Consider the following 21,110-nt stretch of genomic DNA (forward strand, 5'->3'; position numbering starts at 1 on the left):
AACAGAAGTCCATTCAATAATTCTAAATGCGGCGGAATTACATAATGTGTCAGGACATGGGAAAATAATAACTCTAGAAGTAACTATGAGGGAGAGCAATGGAGGAGGGAAGGAAGGAGAGAGAAGAGAGAGGAGAGTAAGTTGGAGGGAAAAGGAATCATGCTTACAAAACGAAGTCTAACTTTCAACTTTGTCACAGGGTACCTGAGAGAAGGTAGCTCAAAAATGACCATTTGAAGCAAGAACTTTGTGGCTACTCGTGATAGATTTTTTTTTCTTCTTTCATTCTTGCCATCTGTTTTGTGAAGGGTAGGTTGAAGTGGCACGTCACCAAGAGGAGGAATGGGTATTTGTCGAAAACCTGAAACGGGAACAAGGAAAGAAATGTTCTCTATCCATCGGAGAAAATGCAACATTGCCTCAGGTCTATAAATGTTTGAAAGCCGCATTTATGTGGGAAGATTTGAATAGCCTTTCTTTGGCTGTATACTAAACATCCTCGTAAGTAGAGATTTTTCAGCTCATCTGACGTTTATGACTTAGTCTGACATTATTTCAAACACGCAGAAGGAAAGATGAATGTGGGGTCTAATTCACCAAGAGTTCTCGGAGGAATGGAAAGGCATTTTGACCCTCTTCTATACCATTCTGGCCTTGGTTTTGTCTTCTTTCTTTTAACTTAGCCTCTGCTTATTGAGCTCATTCTGCACTCAGTAGAATGATTTATTTTGAATTTCATTAAGAAAGTGACCGACAATTAAAAACAAAATCTTCAATGTTGGGTGGCTCTTGAATGTCAGAGCTGCTGGAAGGAAGCTTGAGACATGGAACCACACTGGAATGTTTAATGTGGGACTATGTGAGGGAAATTTTTTGCAATTCCTTACATTGCCCTCAGTGGTTGGATCTTCCCCACTGTGCTGCATACTTTCCTCTATAAGCATTCGATCATTTATTCAGCAAACATGTTAATAAGGGCTCACCCTTTATTAGGAAACTGGAAATACACAGATGAATAAGATGTTACATCCTGTGTTAAGGAACTGATGGCATCAGGGGGAAAATAGAGCACTATACCTGGAATTATAATTCATAAGCATGAGAACTTTGATAGGCATATACAGAGATAGGAGTCTATGAAGACACACAGGAAGACACTTAACAAATTGTCATCAGAAGCTTACAAAAGAAGATAAAGCTTGAGTTTGTAGGGTAGGAAAAATAATTTTCCCTCTACCCTTCTGGGTTCTTGACTGGTATCCCCCTATAATAAAAGCTAGATTAATAGGAAAAGAACAAACAAGTTGAATAACATGTATATCTCCTGTATACAAGGGAGATACTGGAAAAACCGATTGAACTCCCCTAAATGGCCCAAGACATCACCTTAAATAGTATCACCATCGGTTTAAAAAAAAAAAAAAAAAAAAGATGCTGGGGTTGGGGGGGCCTGTTACGGGAGGTTTTCAGGCAGAGTCCAGTAGTCAAGGATTAAGTTGTTATGCAGATTTAAGTTCCTGCCTTTTCTATTGATAAGAGTTTCTAGAGATTCATTTACTCATTCTCATCCTTCTGGTACAGATAGGGAGACATCCTTACAGATGGAGATTTTCCTTATATCTACTAGGTTTTCAGAGCTTTTCCTGTGTCTGCTCTTTCCTAAAAATAACCAGCTGAAGGAAATGCAAATTGTTCTTTTTATAAGGAAATACCACCTTGCACCAGTGAGAATGGCTAGTATCAAAAAGACAGGAAATAACAAGCATTGAGGAGGATGAGGAGAAAAGGGAACCCTCGTGCACTGTTGGTGGGAATGTACGGGCACTGTGAACAATATGGTGGTTCCTAAAGAAATTGAAAATAGGAATACTGTATGAGCCAGTAATCCCATTTCTGGGTATTTACCCAAAGAAAATGAAAATACAGGTTTGGAAAGATATATGCATCCCTATGTTTATTGTAGCATTATTTACAGCAAAGATAACGAAGATATCTAACAAAGATAACGAAGCCACCAAAGTGTCCTTCAGTAGATAAATGGGTGAAGAAGTGGTGGTGGTGGTGGTGGTGGTGGTGTGTGTGTGGTAATAAATACATGGTGGTATATCCCTCAGCCATTAAAATGAATGCAATCTTGCCATTTGTGAAATGGACCTAGCAGGTATTATGCTGAGTAAAAGAAGTCAGTCAGGAATATAAATGCCATAGGATTTCACTTATATATAGAACCTAAGAAACTGAACAAAGAACAAAACAGGAATGGATTCACAGATATAGAGAAAAAATTGGTGGCTTCCAGAATGAAGGATGAACAATCTAGGTTAAGGGGATTAATAAGTGTAAACTTCCATTTATAGAACAATGAATAAATGAAGTCCCATGGATAAAAATTATAGAGAATATAGTCATTAATATTATAATAACTTCATATGGTGGCACATGGTAGGTACTACCTTTATCATGGTAAGGATTTCATAGTGTATATAACTGTCAGCTCATGATGTACTGTTTTTTTTTTAAAGATTTTATTTATTTATTTGACAGAGATCACAAGTAGGCAGGGGCAGGCAGAGAGAGAGAGAGGAAGGGAAGCAGGTTCCCTGCCAAGCAGAGAGCCCGATGCGGGGCTCGATCCCAGGACCCTGGGATCATGACCTGAGCCAAAGACAGAGGCTTTAACCCACTGAGCCACCCAGGCGCCCCTCATGATGTACTCTTGAAACTAATATAATATTGTATGTCAAATATACTTCAATTAAAAATATGTAAATTTAAAAAGGAGGGGGAGAAAAAGATTTTCCGTCTTCCCAAAAGCTAGTGAAGAGAAATGGGTTGTCGAATCAATGATCACACCAGCATGAGTCAACAGTCATGTAAAGCGATTTCTACAAGGTTAAAAAAACCAAACAAACAAGCAGCTCAAAATAATCCTTATGTCAAAGATTGGGGTAGTATCTTCTGTTCCCCTTCAAGCTGAACCAGAAAATTCAGAGTGAAAAGGATTGTCCAGGTAGAAAAGATTATATATGTTAAAGCATGGACATATTCTATATAGGGAACTGTTAATGTAGTGTATGACTGGAGGGGAGGGAGTGTTAAGAGAGGGTCTTGGGAGATGAGGTCAAAGATGCAGACAGGCATTAGTTATGTCATGCATGTCATGTGCTGTTTAGGGGGTGTTTAAAGTCAAGTCACAGATCTGTTTTATTTCCAGAAGTATGTGTAGGTTTCCAGTGATGTAGATACCCTCCTTTCATCTAGCTTCCCCTGTAGTTGTTGCCTTTTATATATGTTTATTAAAACTTTATTGACGTTGAGCCTCCTGTCAGGCTAGTTGACTGGAAGAATAGCCCTGAAAGAGTGAAGATAACCAGGTTCATGAGTCTAGACTGGAAAATGTTCTTTGTGTCATTAGTGTGAGGCCCCAAGAAATAGTCTTCCACACCGAAGTTTCTGTTAGGGGATGGAAGGATAGTAGTATTGAGGTACTGACCATTTCAGCCCAGGAGGCACGGGTGAATGCCCTTCTTGGTGAGGGAACTCAGGATCCTGGTTTTGTTATTCCAGTTTTTCAGAACAAAATCTCATTAAATGAGTTTGCCCATGCTAATCAGAATCCAAGAGATCAGATACTCCAAAGATATGTTTTCTCGATTTATGAGAAAGACTATATCCAGCAGTACACCTGGTATCAATCTTTGGCACGGGACACACACTCCTGTTTGGAAAGTGTACTCTGAGGTCAGGTGGTATATCAGAATATTACTTGGAGAATATAGAGTTAGAACAGAGGGAATGTCTTATTCTCTGGGGACATTTCCATCAAGCTAGGGTGGTGTGACAGTTTGTCCTTCTCCACTCCTGAAATAGTACTCTCCAGAGAATTGGTGCTTGTTTTTAGAATCAGAGCACTGATTCTCTTGGACAGAGCACACTGACCTATTCTCACACTATGGGTCTCCCTAGAATCCATGCAAACAACATCCCATCCCCACTGTTTCGACATGGCTTGTTCCAGCCTAGTTTACGTTAATCCTGGTTTGGTCTGCATGGAGATTACGTCGACATTGGACGCTCAGCAGTAACATATTTGCAAACCATTTCTTAGGATGGGAAGCATTTCTCTACGTCACCTGCTTTATCCATTACTTTCTTTTACTTTCAGAAAGTAACAATTTCTTGTTTGACAACTATTGGGAATAGCCCCCATTTTGAACCGTTGCATCCTTCAATCTTTCTGCTAAATTAGCCCATTAAGAGTGAAACGCAATCAAAATCATTAGGAGCAAAATCATGAAAGTTTCCCTTCAGTAATTTGTGAAGAATCTTAGGGCACTGGCATTCTTTTTGACAAATGAAATTGTGTCCAAAACACACATAAAAATATTAAAGCAGGGCTCCGAGGGAACTCTAATCTATTTTTATCTGCTCGTTTTTCCAGATGGGGAAACTGATGTGCATAGAGGGTGAGAGATTTTCCCAGGACAGCTCAGCTTGTCAGAGCCAGAGCAAGGACGAGAAGCTAGGTCTCCTGACTCCTAGTTCAGTGCTATTTTTACTCTACCACTTAGCACTCATGAAATATGTACACAGACAGGTATGGAGAAGCAAACTGGTATTCTCATTGAATGATCTCTGCAATGTACTCTTTGACAATTCTGACTAGAAAATCCCCACTGAAGTCTTCAAACACTCTTTTGATGAACAAAAAATGAGCAATGGGAGGGATCATTTTTGCTACTGGAAATTTCCACTAGTGCCCCTGTACATTGATGTATTTTCTGACCCTTTTTTGGTTATTCAAATAGCCTATTTTAGTGCTATCAACTTGAAAACACATTAATGCTTTTAAAAATTGAATGTTAAATATTATGTTCATAAACATAGAATATTCATAAAATATAAATATAGGATACTTCTGTGAGAAACCCTGGGTAGTGTAATATAGTATGGACACAATTGTTTGTGCAGGGGGTACCTGAAACTTGTTGGGAGTATTTTTGTTGTTGTTTGAGAAGTTTGAACTGTATGGATTTCCAAGGCTCTGTGTCAGAGACATTTTATCCTTGTTTAGGTTTTATAACTTGAGCTGGCCTTGATAGCTAGGTAGGGCTGACCCTAGAGGATAGGTAGAAGATTCTTAGGAGCAGTTTGGACTTCCCTTTGAGAGTAGTGGTTATCTTTCCTGGCTGACTGTTCAAAATGGGAACTGTCAGATGATGGAGAGCTGGGTCTTGGATGTTTGTTTGGGTGAATTGCAAGTCCGAGCTCCCATCTGGTCTTAGTGTCCATCTCTGGAAAATAAAAAGGGTAAGATAATCTCCTATGTCCCCAGCAGTTCTGACATCATATAGTTATCTGATTCTTTACTTTTCTGTTAATATCGAGTGCTTGATTCAGAATCTGTGAAAGATCTAGTATCTAAGCTGTGGTACAGTCTTTGCTAACTAGGCTAGGGTTTCTAGCTCTTTCTTTTCAGTCTAGACATGTACATTTCTCCCAGACCCACCACGGTGGTCTGTGGAAATAACTACCTGTGTGTATTCTATTGCACCTGTAGCTCTTAGCTTTTTTTCAAATAAGTTTAAAATTTTAATTCCAGTAAAGTTAACACACAGTGTTTCTATTAGCTTCAGGTGTACAATATAGTGATTCAACAGTTCTATACACGACTCAGTGCTTATCTGATAAGTGGACTCTTTAATCCCCTATAACTATTTCACCCAACCCTGTGCCAAACTTCCCCTCTGGTGACCACCAGTTTGTTTTTTATAGTTAAGGGTCTGTTTCTTGGTTTATCTCTCTCTCTCTTTTTCTCTCTTTCCTTTGCTCAATCCCCGCCACCTCCCCCTCAATTCCACATGAGTGAAATCATATAGTACTGGTCTTTCTCTGACTTATTTCACTTGGATGGTACTTTCTAGCTCCATCTTGTTAAATAACAAGACATCATTCTTTTTGCAGCTGAACAATATTCTGTTGTGTATGTGCATATATATGCGTGTGTGTGTGTGTATATATATATATAGAGAGAGAGAGAGAGAGAGAGTATATATTTGTGTGTGTGGGGGTATCTTCTTTATCCATTCATACATTGAGGGACACTTACCTTGTTTTTATGTCTTGGCTATTATTAATAATGCTGCAGTGATCAGCTATCTGCAGATAGCTCTTTGATATCCAGCAATGGACACTTGGGCTACTTCCATAATTTGTCTCTTGTATATAATGCTGCAATAAACATAGAGGTTTATGTATCCCCTTGAATTAGTGTTTTTGTGTTTTTACATATAATATATATATCTGCCTAGTAGTATAATTACTAGATTGTAGGGTAGTTCTTTTTTTAACTTTTTGAGGAAGCTCCATACTGCTTCCCACAGTGGCTGCACCAGTTTGCATTACCACTGACAGTGCACGAGCGTTCCTTTTCCTCCACATTGTTGCCAACACTGGTTGTTTCTTGTGTTTTTGATTTTAGCCATTTTGGTCAGGTGTGAGATAATATTTATAGTTTTTATTTGTATTTCCCTGATGATCAGTGATTTTAAAAATTGGATTATTGGGGTTTTTGGTGTTGAATTGTGTACGTTTTTTAAATACATTTTGGATATTAACCCGTTTTCCAGTAAGTTAATTGCAAATATCTTCTCCCATACAACAGTTTGCCTTTACGTTTTCTTGACTGTTTCTTTCATTGTTCAGAAGCTTTTTATTTTAATGTAGTCCTGATAGTTTATTTTTGCTCTTTCCCAAAATGTTTACCTCCCAAAAATGTTTACCTCAGGAAACATTTCTCAAAAAATATTGCTACCGCTGATGTCAGAGACATCACTGCCTGTGCTCTCTTCCAGGATTTTTATGGTTTCAGGTCTCACAGTTAGGTCTTTAATCCATTTTGAGTTTTTGTTTATGGTGTAACAGTGTGGTCCAGTTTTGTTCCTTTGCCTGGAGCTGTCCTGTTTTCCCATCGCCATTTGTTGAAGAGACTTTTTTCCCCACTATATATTCTTGCCTCCCCTTTTGAAGCCTAACTGACCCTATCATCATGGGTTTATTTGTGGGCAATCTATTCTGCTCCATCAATTATGTATATATTTTAGTGCCAATATGCTGGCACTATGGCAAAACACTATGCTGTTTTGATCACTACAGCTTTGAGGTAGAACTTGAAGTGTGGAACTGTGATATCTCCAATTTTGTTCTTTCTCAAGATTTTTTGGCTATTCGGGGTCTTTTGTGGCTCCCTACAAATTTTAAGGTTGTTTGTTCTAGCTCTGTGACAAAGGCTATTGGTATTTTGATAGGGATTGCATTGAATCTATAGATTGCTTTAGGTAGTATGGAACATTAAAAATGTTATCCTTCCAATCCATGAGCATGGCTTATCTTTCCATTTCTTTATGTTGTCTTGAATTTCTTTCATCAGTGTTTTATAGTTTTTAGAGTATAGGTCTTTCAGTTCTTGGGTTAAGTTTATTCTTCATAATTATTTTTGGTGCACTTAAAAGTGGGACTCCCTTCTTAATATCTCTTACTGTTGCTTCATTATTCAGGTAGAGAAATGCAACACATTTCTGTTTATATAGATTGGTTTTGTATTCTGTGACTTGACTGAATTCATGTATCAGTTCTAGTATTTTGGGGGATAGGGATGGAGTCTTTCAGGTTTTCTATATATAGTATTATATCATCTGCAAATAGTGAAAGTTTTACTTCTTTCTTACTGATTTGGATGCCTTTTATTTATTTTTTTTCTTCGTTGTTGTCTCATTGCTGTTGCTAGGACTTCTAGTACCATGTTGAAAAAAAGTGGAGAGAGTGGACATCCCTGTCTTGTTCCTGACCTTAGGGGAAAAAGCTCTCAATTTTTTCCCATTCAGTATTATGTTCCCTATGCGTTTTTTATATAAGGTCTTTATTATGTTGCGGTATATTCCATCAAAACCTACTTTGTTGAGGCTTTTTATAATGAATGGATGTTGTACTTTGTCAAATGCCTTTTCTCTGTCTGTATCTATCTATTGAAATAACTATATGGTTTTTAGCCTTTTGTCTTATTGCTATGATGTGTCACATTGATTGAATTCTGAATATCGAACCACTCTTACAATCTGGGAATAAATACCTCTTGATTGTGGCAAATTATTTTTTTAAAAGATTTATTTATTTACTTTAGAGAGAACATTCATGAGTGCGAGGGGTAGAGGGAGAGGGAATCTGAAGCTGACTCTACTGAGTGTGGAGCTTCATGTGGGGTTCGATCTCACAACCCTGAGATAATTACCTGATCCCAAACCAAGAATCAGATGTTTAACTGACTGTACCACCAGGCACCGCAGTGAATGATTTTTTTTTTTTTAATGTACTGTTGAATTCAGTTTGTTTGTATTTTGTTGAGGATTTTTTGCACTGTGTTCATCAGAGATATTGGCCTATAGTTCCCCAGTCCCCCCCCCCCTTTTTTTTAAGTGAACTGTACTGCTGAACATAGAGCTTGAACTCCCCACCCTGAGATCGAGAGTCACTTACTCTCCTGAAATTGTCTTTTGTTGTAGCATCTTTATATGATTTGCTGTCAGGGTAATGGTGAACTGATAGAATGAATTTGGAAGGTTTCCTTCCTGTTCCATTTTTTAGAATAGTTTGAGGAGAAAAGGTATTACCTCTTCTTTAAATGTTTGGTAGAATTGACTTGTGAAGCCATCTGGTCCTGGAGTTTTGTTTGTTGGGAGCTGTTTGAAAACTGATTCAGTTTCATTGCTGGTCATCATCAGTCTGCTCAGATTTTCTACTTCTTCCTGCTTCAATTTAGAAGGTTATATAACATTTCTAGTAATTTATTTATTTCTTCTAGGTTGTCCAGTTCATTGACATGTAATTTTTTATAATATTCTCTCACAGTCCTTTGTATTTCTGTGGTCTTGGTTGTTCTTTCTCCTCTTCCTTTGTGATTTTGTTTGAGTTTTTTCTCTCTCTTTCTCTCTATTTATTTTTAAAATGAGTCTGGCTAGAGGGATGCCTGGGTGGCTCAGTCAGTTAAGTGTCTGCCTTTGGCTCAGGTCATGATCCCAGGTCCTGGGATCGAGTTCTGCATCAGGCTCCTTGCTCAGTGGGGAGACTTCTTCTCCCTCTGCCTGCTGCTCCCCCTGCTTGTGCCCTCTCTCTCACAAATAAATAAATAAGATCTTAACAACAACAACAACAACAACAAAATGTGTAAAGGAGTCTGGCTTGAGGTTTATCAATTTTAATCTTTTCAAAGAACTAGCTCTTGGATTCATTGATGTGTTCTATTGTTTTTAAAAATTTCTATATAATATATTTCTGCTCTAATCCTTATTTTGTCCTCCCTTCTGCTTGTTTTGGGTTTTCTTTGTTCTTCTTGTCCTGGTTTCTTTAGGCATAAGGTTAGGTTGCTTATTTGGAATTTTTCTCATTTCCTGAGGTAGGCCTTTATTACTATATACTTACCTCTTGGAACCACTTTTGCTGTATTCCAAAGGTTTTTGACCATTGTGATTTTTTTTTATTTTTTTTTTAAGATTTTCTTTTATTTATTTGACAGACAGAGATCACAAGTAGGCAGAGAGAGAGGAGGAAGCAGGCTCCCTGCTGAGCAAAGAGCCTGATGTGGGCCTCGATCCCTGGACCCTGGGATCATGACCTGAGCTGAAGGCAGAGGCTTTAACCCACTGAGCCACCCAGGCGCCCCTGACCATTGTGTTTTCATTTTCCTTTGTTTCCATGTTATTTTTTATTTCTTCTATGATTTCTTGGTTCACTTACTCATTGTTTAGTTTAGTAGCATGAATTTTACTTGTTGATTTCTAGTTTCTTAGTGCTGTGGTCAGAAAAGATGCGTGGTATGACTTGATGTCTGGAATATACCTGTTAAGCCCATCTGATCCATCGTGTCATTCAAAGCCACTGTTTCCTTGTTGATTTTCTGTTTGGATGATTTGTCCATTTGTGTACATGGGCTGTTAATGTCCCCTACTAGTATTGTATTACTATTATTTATTTCCTTTATCTTTTAGGAATTCAGGTGTTCCGTGTTGGGTGCATAAATATCTATAATTATTATATTCTTGTTGGATTGTCCCCTTTATTATTATATAGGGTCCTTCTTTGTCTCTTGTTACAGTCTTTGTTTCAAAGTCTCTTTTGTCTGATATAAGTATTGGTACCCTGGTTTTCTTTTGACATCCATTTGCACAGTAAGTGTTTGTCTGTCCCCTCAGTTTCAATCTGGAGGTGTCTGTACTTCTTAAATGAATCTTTCTTAGGGAACACATAGATGGGTCTTGTTCTTTTATCCACCTTGTTACCCTATGTCTTCTGATTGGAGCATTTAGTCCCTTTATATTCAAAGTAATTTTTGATAAATGTGTTTTTATTGCCTATTTTTTACTTGTTTTGTCTTTTTTTGTAGTTATTCTCTGATCCTTTCTTCTCTTGCTCTCTTTCATGATTTGCTGGCTTTCTTTAGTGATACACTTAGATTCACTTCTCTATTTTTTGGCATATCTGTTATTGGCTTTTGATTTTAGGTTACCATTAGGTTTGTATATAACATCTTCCGCATGTAGCAACCTATATTAAGTTGATGCTCATTTATTTTGAATCCATTCTTTACTACCCATGTTTTAGGAATATTATGCCTTTTTTTAACTTCCTTTTATTTTGTGGATCCCTTGACTGATTTTTAGATATAGTTACTTTTACTGCTTTTGTGTTTTCTACTTTTTATACTCTCACTTATGGTCATTCCTTTCCACTCAAGGTGTTCCCTTTAATATTTCTTGAGAAGTGCTGTAGTGATCATGAAGCCCTTTAGTTCTTGTTTGTCTGAAGAACTCTTTGCCTTTCCTTCTATTCTGAATAGAGTATTCTTGGCTGCCAATTTTTCCCACTCAGCGCTTTGAATCTATCATGCTGCTCCCTTGTGGCTTGCAGTTTCTGCTAAAAGATACAAGGATAACCTTATGGGATTTCCCTTGAATGTAACTGACTTTTATCTTCCGCTCTTCCTCTCTCCCTCCCTCTCTTTCTTCTTCTCTTTCTTTCAGGCTCCACACCCAACGTGGGATTTGAACTCATGACACTGAGATCAAGAGTCACACACTGCACCGATTGAGCTGGACAGGTGCGCCCTGTCTTTTCTCTTTCTGTTTTCAAAATCTTTATCACTACTTCTTACCATTTTAATTACTGTATGTCTTGTTGTGGACCACCTTTTAGTTGAATTCGTTCCAGGATCTCTGTGGCTCCTTGATCTGGATATTTCCTAACCCACATTTGGGAGGTTTTCAGGTATTATTTATTGGTATAAATGTTCTACCACCATTTCTCTTGTTTCTCCTTCTGGATTCCATATTATGTGGATGTGATTACATTTGATGGAGTCATTGAGGTCCCTAAGTGTATTCTCATTTGCATAGTTCTTTTGTCTCTCACTTGCTCACCTTTATTATTTTGCATTACTCTGTCTGATTTTTAATGTGAATTACTGTGTTCTTTATCTTTGGTTCTTTTTTATCTCTGGTTTAAGGGTCTCACTGATGGCCTCCCTTCATTTCTCAAGTCCAGTAAGTATCTTTATGATCATTAATTTAAGTACTCTGTCAGACATATCACTTACTTCCATTTCCCCTAGGTTTGTCAGTGCAATTTTGTCCTGTCTTTCATTTGAGCCATATTCCTCTGTCTCTGCCTTTTGCCTAACTCTCTGTGATTATTTTTTGTGTTCTAGTAAAGTTAGTTATGTCTCTTACTCTTGCAAGTAACTGCTGGAGTGTGTGTCTTTAACAAGGTGATGCCTGTCTTCTTCTACAGGGGATGCACCACAAATGTGGTGACTGGGCCAGTGAGGGCCTCTGCACAAAGCATGCATGGTTGCGGGCTACAGCTTTAACAAGGGTACATGTGTTCTCCATAGGAAGTGGGGAGTGGCAGTTTTGGCAAGGTTTGCACCAGTTGTTCTGGGGAGGGAAGTCACAGGGCCAGGACCGAGGCAGGCCTGATTGGACGAGGTGGGGTGTCTCAGTGGGCTGTTGTGCTGTCTCTTATAAGGGTACAGACTCAGCTTCCTATGGCCCTCTGGCCTCTCCCAGATCCCAGACAGTAATTTTTAAAATTCCAGCCTTTAAGTCCTGGTAGTTGTAAGAACTCAGGAAATTTGGTTCCTCTGATTTTCAAAGCCAGATGCCATAGGGTTTCATCTTCCCTGTACAGCCTTCCTGGTACTATAGTCTGTTTCTCATCCCTCTGTGCACTCGTGGCTCCTTCTCTCTGGTAGTCACACTTGTAGAGTTTAGCTCCCTACCACATCTCCGTCCTCCTGACCCTCTTCGATGTGCCCTCTCTCTCGTTTTGCTGGTCTTCCTGTCATTTCTGCATTATTTGCATTGATATGAATGGTATCTAGTTGTATTCCTGGTTCTAGGTGAGTTTAGGGTCCTCCTGTGCCATCTTCCCCAGAGGTCAGTAGTTCTTGCATTTTCGTCATTTATTAAATTCTCTCTTAACTACCAAGGATCAAATACCATCCTTCACACTAGAGGCACAAAAACAAAAGTTCCCATCCTTAAGTGGAAGAGAGAAATAAGCCAATAAGTAAGTAGGTAGCAGTAATGCATCGTCTGGAGTGTTCTGGAAGTGGTATGAATGTTGGCCCTCTAGGGACAGAAATGAGTATCCAGGACAGATATCTATAAATTATTTTTTGTAATTATTCAGTTTTTGTAAGTAGTCTGCAGTTAGTAATACTTAGCTCTAAGCTTGACCTTGGGTAGTTTAGAGAAGAAGTATAGAAAGTTTGTGCCATGTGTGTGGCTCATGGTTCTGTATTATGTTTGTGAGTCAGCTCCTTGGAATGTGGAATGCATTTTTCCCACAGAAAACAATGGTATCCATGGTAATTAGGTTCCCAGGACAGCCCATAAAAGCCTATGTAATGCATAATCTGAAGGATCATGCTATATTAATAATACCATACATGCTAATGACCATGCAAAGCTATGCTTCTGTGGGAAAATCCATTCCGTGTTTCAGCCATGGGTCCCAGATGCAGTCTTTCCCACTGAAGCTTCAATACAATGTGAAGAAACCCTTGCTTTGCCATCTCTCTAGATAATAAGCCAGTGTGCTCTAATAGTCTCTCAGATCCAGGTTATTACGTGTGCTACATGGAAGTGGGGAGAGGATATACCAGGAAGAGAGATAGAGGTAAGCAGTTCTACAGGAAAGCAAGAAAGGTGTGAAAAAAGGGCAAGAAATGACCAGTCACTTTAGAGAAGCACCAGTTCCCAAGGTGCACATAGGCAGGAATGAAAGCATAGCTAAGAAAGGATGTCCTTACCCAGAATGGTGGCGGGGGTGGGGAGGGCAGGGGGATAAGGGGATGAGTTACTTACTCTTTACTGAGTTCCAACTGAGTTCTAGTGTGCCTTAGACATTTTATACACATCTTTTTTTAGACTATTTATTTATTAGAGAGCATGAGCAGGGGAGGGGTGGAGGGAGAAGCAGACTCCCGTTGAGCAGGGAGGCATACGTCGGACTCGATCCCAGGATCCTGGCATCATGACCTGAGCTGAAGGCAGACACTTAACCAGTTGAGCCACCCAGGCACCCCTACACACATTGTTTTAATCCTTAAAACAATTTCTCAATATTCCTGTTTTCAGGGGAGATCAGTGAGAAGCAAAGAAAAGACCTTGCTAGGGTCATGCAGCTAGTAAATGGCATGGCTGGGATTCATAATCAAATTCCAAGAAGTTTTTACAATAAACAAGTTCATTAGTAAAGAATATTTGTAAGCTGGGGATATCCCCTCATTTTTATGATGAGAAAATTGAATCAAAAGCTGTGAGATCGGGACGCCTGGGTGGCTCAATGGGTTAAAGCCTCTGCCTTCGGCTAAGGTCATGATCTCAGGGTCCTGGGATCGAGTCCTGCATTGGGCTCTTTGCTCGGCAAGGAGCCTGCTTTCTCCTCTCTCTCTGCCTGCCTCCCTGCCTGCTTGTGATCTCTCTCTGTCAAATAAATAAATAAATAGATAGATAGATAAATAAATAAATCGAATCTTAAGGGAAAAAACAGCTCTGAGATTCATTCTTTCTGAATATTACTGCTACAGAAAGGTACTACCACCAATGTCATAACTGTGTTATATCCTGACTCTTAGCCCAGTGATGTTCATTGCATGGAGTACTTTCTGTTGGCAAGGTAATGAATGCATGTTCCTCCAAGCCCTGAGCATACTGTTTAATGCTTTTTATATTTAAATATCTCATCCTGCTAGACTAAGTCGGGCTAGAATAAGTGCAGCAATAAAGATATAAACACAGTACGTTAGAAGAAAATGGAGACTATAATTCAAGGGATCTGAGGAGGTTTGTGAAAGATGTGGTAGTATGTGGGGTTGGACCTTGAGGACTTGATAGTAAGTGATGGATAAGCTGACCTGGAGAGAACATATTCTAGGAAAAGTAGCCAGATGCATAGTGTCCTTATGTTGTGCATTTAATGGTGTAAGTGCTCTAGGTAACACTGGGTGTATGTCTTATGCAAATTGTCTTATTTATTCCTCAGTGTAATCCTATGAAGTAAGTACAATTATTAACCCATTTTATTGATAAGGAAGTTAAGGTCCCAAATGGGCTATTTGTCCAAATCTACATAGCCAGTGAGTGGTGGAATCTAGAACCCTCAAGTTGAGTCTAGACATTGACCCTTATAGTTGAGTCATTTTATGGGCTTTAGTGGGAGTTGGCTATGGACCAGATTGTTTCCCCTCGAAATTTATACATTGAAGCACTAAGTCCCAATGTGCTATTATTTGGACATTGAGCCTTGGGAGATAGATTTAGGTGAGGTATGAGGATGGTGTCCTCATGATAGGATTAGAACCCTTATAATAAGAGATAGAAGAGACCTTGAACAACACCCTTCCACCCCCATCTGAGTGCAGATAGAAAAGGCAGCCATTTATAAACTAGGAGGAAAGCTCCCACCAGAAACTGACCGTACTAGTACCTTGATCTTATTGGACTTTTATCTTCCAGAACTGTAAGGAAATAAAGTTCTGTTGTTTAAGTGCCCCTGTTTATCATATTTTATAATGGCAGCCTGAGGCAACTGAGAGAGAGAGAGAGAGACGTAAAGTTTTGCCAGAATCTTGTGAGATTGGCTAAAGTAGGACTTTCAGTGTTATGGTAAGGGTTTTGGACTTTGTTCACTGGCTTCCGCATAACAGTTAAAAATCTTTAGGCTAAAATATGTGATTTGATTAGATGCTAGTATTCTGTGGCCTCTGCTTGGAACCAATAGAGAACAATGGAAAGATATTCAGGTGTAGATAAAATCAAGCACAAAGTCTTTGGTAGCTAATAAATCGAGTAGGTAGTTGGAGGAGAGAGAATCATTGGCAGGACTCAGTGGGGAGGACTTTACAGAAGAGACCGAGGTGGGGCCAGGTGTTATTTACATGGGGGAGGCAGGGAGGAACACTCTGTGGGCAGGCCTCATTGTGTTGAACATTCTTTTTTTTTTTTTTCTTAAGATTTTATTTATTTATTTTGACAGAGATCACAAGTAGGCAGAGAGGCAGGCAGAGAGAGAGGAGGAAGCAGGCCCCCTGCTGAGCAGAGAGCCTGATGTGGGGCTCGATCCCAGAACCCTGGGATCATGACCTGAGCCGAAGGCAGAGGCTTTAACCCACTGAGCCACCCAGGCACCCCTGTGTTGAACATTATTTCATTGAGCCCCAGACACTGTGTTTTTTATAAATTGAAAGTTTGTGGTAACCCTGCATCAAGCAAGTCTGCCAGTACTAGTTTTTCAATAGCATTTGCTCACATTATGTCTGTCCCATTTTGTTAATTCTTGCCATATTTTAGACGTTTGCAGTATAGTATTTGAATTGCTGCAATTTCATGATTAAACTTTAAGGAATGAGGGGCTGCTGCTCCTTCTGGATGAGCAAGGAAAGTGGCTTCTTGGAGATGGAGCCTCTTCCTGGTGAAGATGCTGCAAAGATCGTTGAAGAGAGAACCAAAGGTTTAGAACATTACATAAACTCGATTGCTAATGAAGCCGCAGGGTTTGAGAGGACCAGCTCTAATTCTAAAAGAAGCCCCACCGTTGGTAAAATAGCCTCACTTGCTGTAGAGAAATCCTTCCTCAAGGAAGGAATCCATCAATGCAGCAAATTTTGTTTGGTTTTATTTTAAGAAATTGCCATGGGTGCCTGAACCTTCCCCAACCACCATCCTGATCCATCGGCGGCCATCCATATTATGGCAAGACTTTACACAAACCAGCAAAAAGATTAGGCCTCGGTGAAAGTTAAGATGGTGGTTAGTGTTTTTAGTGATAAAGTATTTTTCAATTAAGGTACATACATCATTTGTTTAGAGCTAATGCTATTGCATGTTCAATAACTTAGCATAGGGCCACCTGGGTGACTCAGTCGGTTAAGAGTCTGCCTTCGGCTCAGGTCATGATCCTGGGGTCCTGGGATCGAGTCCAGCGTTGGGCCCCTTACTCAGCTGGGTATCTGCTTCTCCCTCTCCTGTCACTTCCTCACCTTGTGCTAGCTCACTCTCTTTCTCTCTGACAAATAAAAATCTTTTAAAAACTAACTTAGCATATCGTGGTGACATAATGTTCATATGCATAGGGACACTGAAAAGGTCACCTAAATCCTTTTATGGTGGTGATATGGAACCAAACCCACCATACGTCTGGTATGCCTGTGTTCCTGGAGAAGGGAAAGGCATGTAGAGAGGAGAAGGGAAATACAGGTAGAAAGCCCCACGAGGGGGGAGTGAGTGTGGTGTGGATTGCAGGACACCATCCTGTTTGGCTGGATCAGAGTGAACTGTGAAGGAAGAGAGCAGAACATAGGTTGTCATTGCTACACAAAGGATTGCCTGCGGGACTGAGATGAGGTCTGGAGCCCCACATGGTTATGTCCTCTTTCCTGAAGGTAAGTGACATCCGGCAGTGACTGTGCGGGAGCTTTGTACATTTCTGTTGATGCTCAACACTGACTGCCGTAAACTCGGTGCTCTCTCGTTGTGCAGAGTTCCTGCTCTTAATGAACTTCGAATCTAGTCAGGCCAAATAGTTCTATTTAGGCACTTGCTAGTTACTCTGAAACAGAGTTGGGCAAAGAGAAAAGGAGGGCCGGGTGTCCTGCCACCTCGGGGGTCGGTGTTCCCTGGAGCAAGGGGAGAGGCCATTCTTCCTTTGAGCTAGGAGTATAAGAGGTGAGGATGGGAGGCGGGACAGCTAGGGGAGGCAAGTTCTATCAGATGGGGTTTTCAGGAAGAGAGGAGACTCCTTCCCATAAACAGAAACACTTCAGTTATTTGCTTTGTGACACTTAAAGATTTGGAGAAATTTCTCTTCTTTTATGAGAAGCAAAATTGGGTTATAGGGGAGAGTCTGAATACAGAATGTGTATCATGGGCCCGTGTTGAGTTTATGTGCTTTAATTGAAGCACTATTGAAGCAAATTCCTTCATTTCCGTGTTGCTTTACTTTTCCTCAGCACCTAAAATACAGCAGAGACTTGCCGCCGATTTTCTGGACTTGGTCCTTGATTATTATTAAAATAAAGGCTGTTTTTCAAGTTCTCCAAGCATTGATCAGTACAGTATCCTTTGAAATCAATTGGATTCCTTAAGCAGAAATCACAAGACAGAGCTCTAGGCCTCTCAGATATTGTGAGCTTTGACACGAGTCTCTGTGTTGCCGTATCTTTTGTTGTGGTTAGCTAAAGGATATTTATATTGTAGAGGACAGAACCCGTGGGGGGTATTTAATAAAAAGAAAACAAATCAGGAGCTTTGGGGTTACATGTAGTAGGTATTTTCATGTTATTATCCACACCCATCCATCTATTCATCAACTTATAAGCCATTTCTTTGGTTCAGCTCTAGACAACATTTTTAAGAGCTGTAGGAGGCTGAAACACAAGCACACATTTTCCCTGTCCATTAAGAGGTTTATAATTGGAGTATAATTGGAGATATAAATAGTACTTAAATAAGACCGTATGTCATAAGAGTGGTGTCATTGGGAGAGGGAGAGCTCATTACGGCTTGGCTTGGCTTGGCTGCCGGAAGCTTTGTCGAAGGGCAATCTGTGCACAGGCTTGAGGAATGTATACAAGTTGGGAAAGGTGAACATTCAAATAAGGAGCCCGGTGTATGTCAGTATGCACAAGGAAGACTCATCATGGTTTCTTGGGCGGGCAGTGACAAAGTGGAAGTGACAGTAGTAGAGGATTTGTGTGAAGGAGTTGTGAGATAGGACTTGGAAATCGCTGATGGGGACCAGCCTGCAGGGAGCCTTACATGTCAGGCTGAGATTGGACTTTATCCCTTAGGTGGTGGGGTAGTCCTAATACTGCAGCTTAGCCCCCTACCCTCAGACAGATATTAGACTAAAGATGAATTGTATCTTTAGATATGTGTCCTGTCACAGATCACCAAAGGCTGCTAGTCATTGTTGCTGTATAAGTTAAGATCTTGAATCAGAAAGCACAGGGGACGGTACAATATAAGAACAGGAACGATGGGGGAAAGAAAGCGTCATTAATATTCATACCCTGTCATAGTCACAGTTGCATCTCATTTCTTTGTTCTATTCTTAATCTGCTTTAAATATTTTTAGCATTAACTACACTTTATAAAGAATTCTAATGACGAGTGAGGACCATTGTGCACTTGGTATCAAATTTTCTGACAAGAGATGAATTCTCTTTAAGTGCATCAGTTAAGAGGGTATGGTGCCTTTAAATCGTTATAACAGGATGACTAGTACCAAACTGAGGGCAAATTAGGTGAAACGCTACTATAAAACATCCAATCTATCCATACTGTAGCACTCATTTTCTCTTCAAAATCAGTGAGGCGTTAGAGACTCAAGCGGAAATGCTTGGTGTTTTGATTGGGAGCTGCTCCCTGATTTGGCGTTCCAATAAGCAGAGGAAGGCTGTGTCTACACAGTGTTGATTTCTCTGTTTTATGCTGGGGAAAACAGAACTTTGGCCCACTATCCAGGTATTTCTGTATATTTCCGAATGTTTCATAGCAAGTAGGCAGCATTTTTGCCAAATGTTTTTTTAATTAGTTTTGGGTAGTTACTTGGTGGCGTGTAGACAAAATTCTGTTTGTGATGAGAGAGCTTTCTGTTCATGATTCTTGTGGAAGTGTGTGTGTGTGTGTGTGTGTGTGTGTGTGTGTATGAATTTAGAATTTTGGTAGAAATATGCCATTGTTAAGAATCTGCTGAAAATTCACTTTTGTTCCCTCTTGTTCTTTCCCTTTCTCTTTAGAATGCAGCTGTCTATGAAACACACACTGACACGTTATTCAAAGGGAAAGGCATACGATACGTCCAAACAACCCATTTTTGGCCAGTTCAGTTAAGAGATTTATACCATCCTAGGAAATAGCCTAAGCTGTCCCTGTCTGATTTGTAAACCACAGCCTTTGGGGCTGTATTCCAGAAGCTGAGAGACAGTTCACATTACATTAACAAGATTTTTTTTTTTTTTTTTAAACCTACGAACATATACCGGCAAGCCCTAGATGGGTATTCTTAGAAATTCCTAACTCTGGGACTATTATCACCTTGGCCCTTGTGCTTCAGGGTTCCAAAATCTTTCTCTTTGCCTACGTAAATCCCACTTATCCTGTACGGTCCAGCTTGGATGCCCCCTTCTTCAGGAAGCTTCTACTGATTATACAGAAAGGAAGAGCTCTCATCGTCCTCTAAACTGATACCTTGTGGATGGTTGTGTAACATTTTCCACAGAAAATCTTGTACCAGAGTCATTTGGTTAGATTCTACCTGTTGTACGAGATGAATGTCCAACAGACAGAGACTATCTCCTGTGTCTTTATTGCTCCACCAAACCTGCTGTGCTGAGCACATGGCATGCCCTCAGAAAATATTAATTGAATGAATTGACTAACGCATGATATGTATTTAACTATAGACTTCCAGAGAGAGCAATGGGAAATGACATCTTCTAAGTGTTAGGCAAAGGCAGTGCTTTGAAAGACAGTGAACTTAATCAGTTTCGTTTTTTTGTACTGTGTCCTACCAGGAATGAGTTTGAGGACATGAAGCTGAATCGAAGGGTCGATCTTGTCTTGGAAGAGCAAGGGAAACGTGACTTGGGAATAGGAAAAATTGGTTCAATTCATTAAAAACTGAGTTTGACTTGAATGCCAGGTACTGTGCCGCTATTACGAGTAGAGAGACGAATGAGACATAATTCCTGCCTTTAAGATGCTCCCTGTCTATGCATGTGGAATCCAGTGAAGTGAAATGTGTTGAGAAACAGAAGGGAAAGCCATTCTAGATTCCTGACACCAATTAGAGATTGGAGACAGCTGAAATGAGAGCAGATTCTGGAAGGCCTAGTTTCCTACTTTCCTTTTATATGTTCTTGGCTGCTTTTGATAATTCCAAAGGCATACTAAAGCAGAACAGGAAATGTCAACCAGCTATCAAACGGTGCTACACGCATTGGCCTCCTTGTCAGACAAGTCATGTTTGATTTCACCTGTTCTGCCTTGGTACTGCTGCATACCAGGTGTAACATCAAGAATGTGGCTCGCACTCTAAAAGAAAGAAAGAAAGAAAGAGAGAGAGAAAGAACATTCTCAAGACAGAAAAAGGCCAAAGAAGATGATCTCTAGGGCCTTTGAAATTTTCCATTGGCATATATATACACACAACCTGGACCACAGAGCTTCATACAACAAACACACACATACACAACCCATATTCATACACACACTGGCACAGACGTACACACTGATGACGTGTGCACAGGTGCACAGACATACCTGCACCCTCGGAAGCCCCGAACGCAGCCCCTGGCTCCTAATGCTTTCTGTCGGCCATGAAGTTTCCTGATAAGGTTATTGTATGGCTTTGAGTTTGAGGCTCACTTATATTCCTCCACTCCTCCTCCCCACCCCCAACCACTGGAACCTTGTTTCTAGGTTGAGAAGTGTCCATTCTCCCTAGGAATCTCTTTCCTGGGGTCGGAACATTCATCCCATTGGAGGGCCAGA

At 40.1% G+C, this 21,110-nt stretch overlaps 1 long non-coding RNA gene across 2 annotated transcripts in view; it reads left to right on the forward strand.

The window, feature by feature from the left end:
• Window positions 1–21,110, forward strand: part of LOC309855762 — a 179,677-nt gene that overhangs the window by 43,302 nt on the left and 115,265 nt on the right. The window contains exon 1 of one of the 2 annotated variants that reach the window (XR_014306981.1): window positions 19,010–19,079. The exons of the other annotated variant lie outside the window; for it this stretch is intronic. This is a non-coding gene — a long non-coding RNA (uncharacterized lncRNA). Of the gene's footprint in view, window positions 1–19,009; window positions 19,080–21,110 lie in introns of those variants that run through there. 2 annotated transcript variants of the gene reach the window in all.

The sequence above is a fragment of the Mustela nivalis genome, assembly GCF_964662115.1.
Source record: "Mustela nivalis genome assembly, chromosome: X".
Classification (NCBI taxonomy): domain Eukaryota; kingdom Metazoa; phylum Chordata; class Mammalia; order Carnivora; family Mustelidae; genus Mustela; species Mustela nivalis.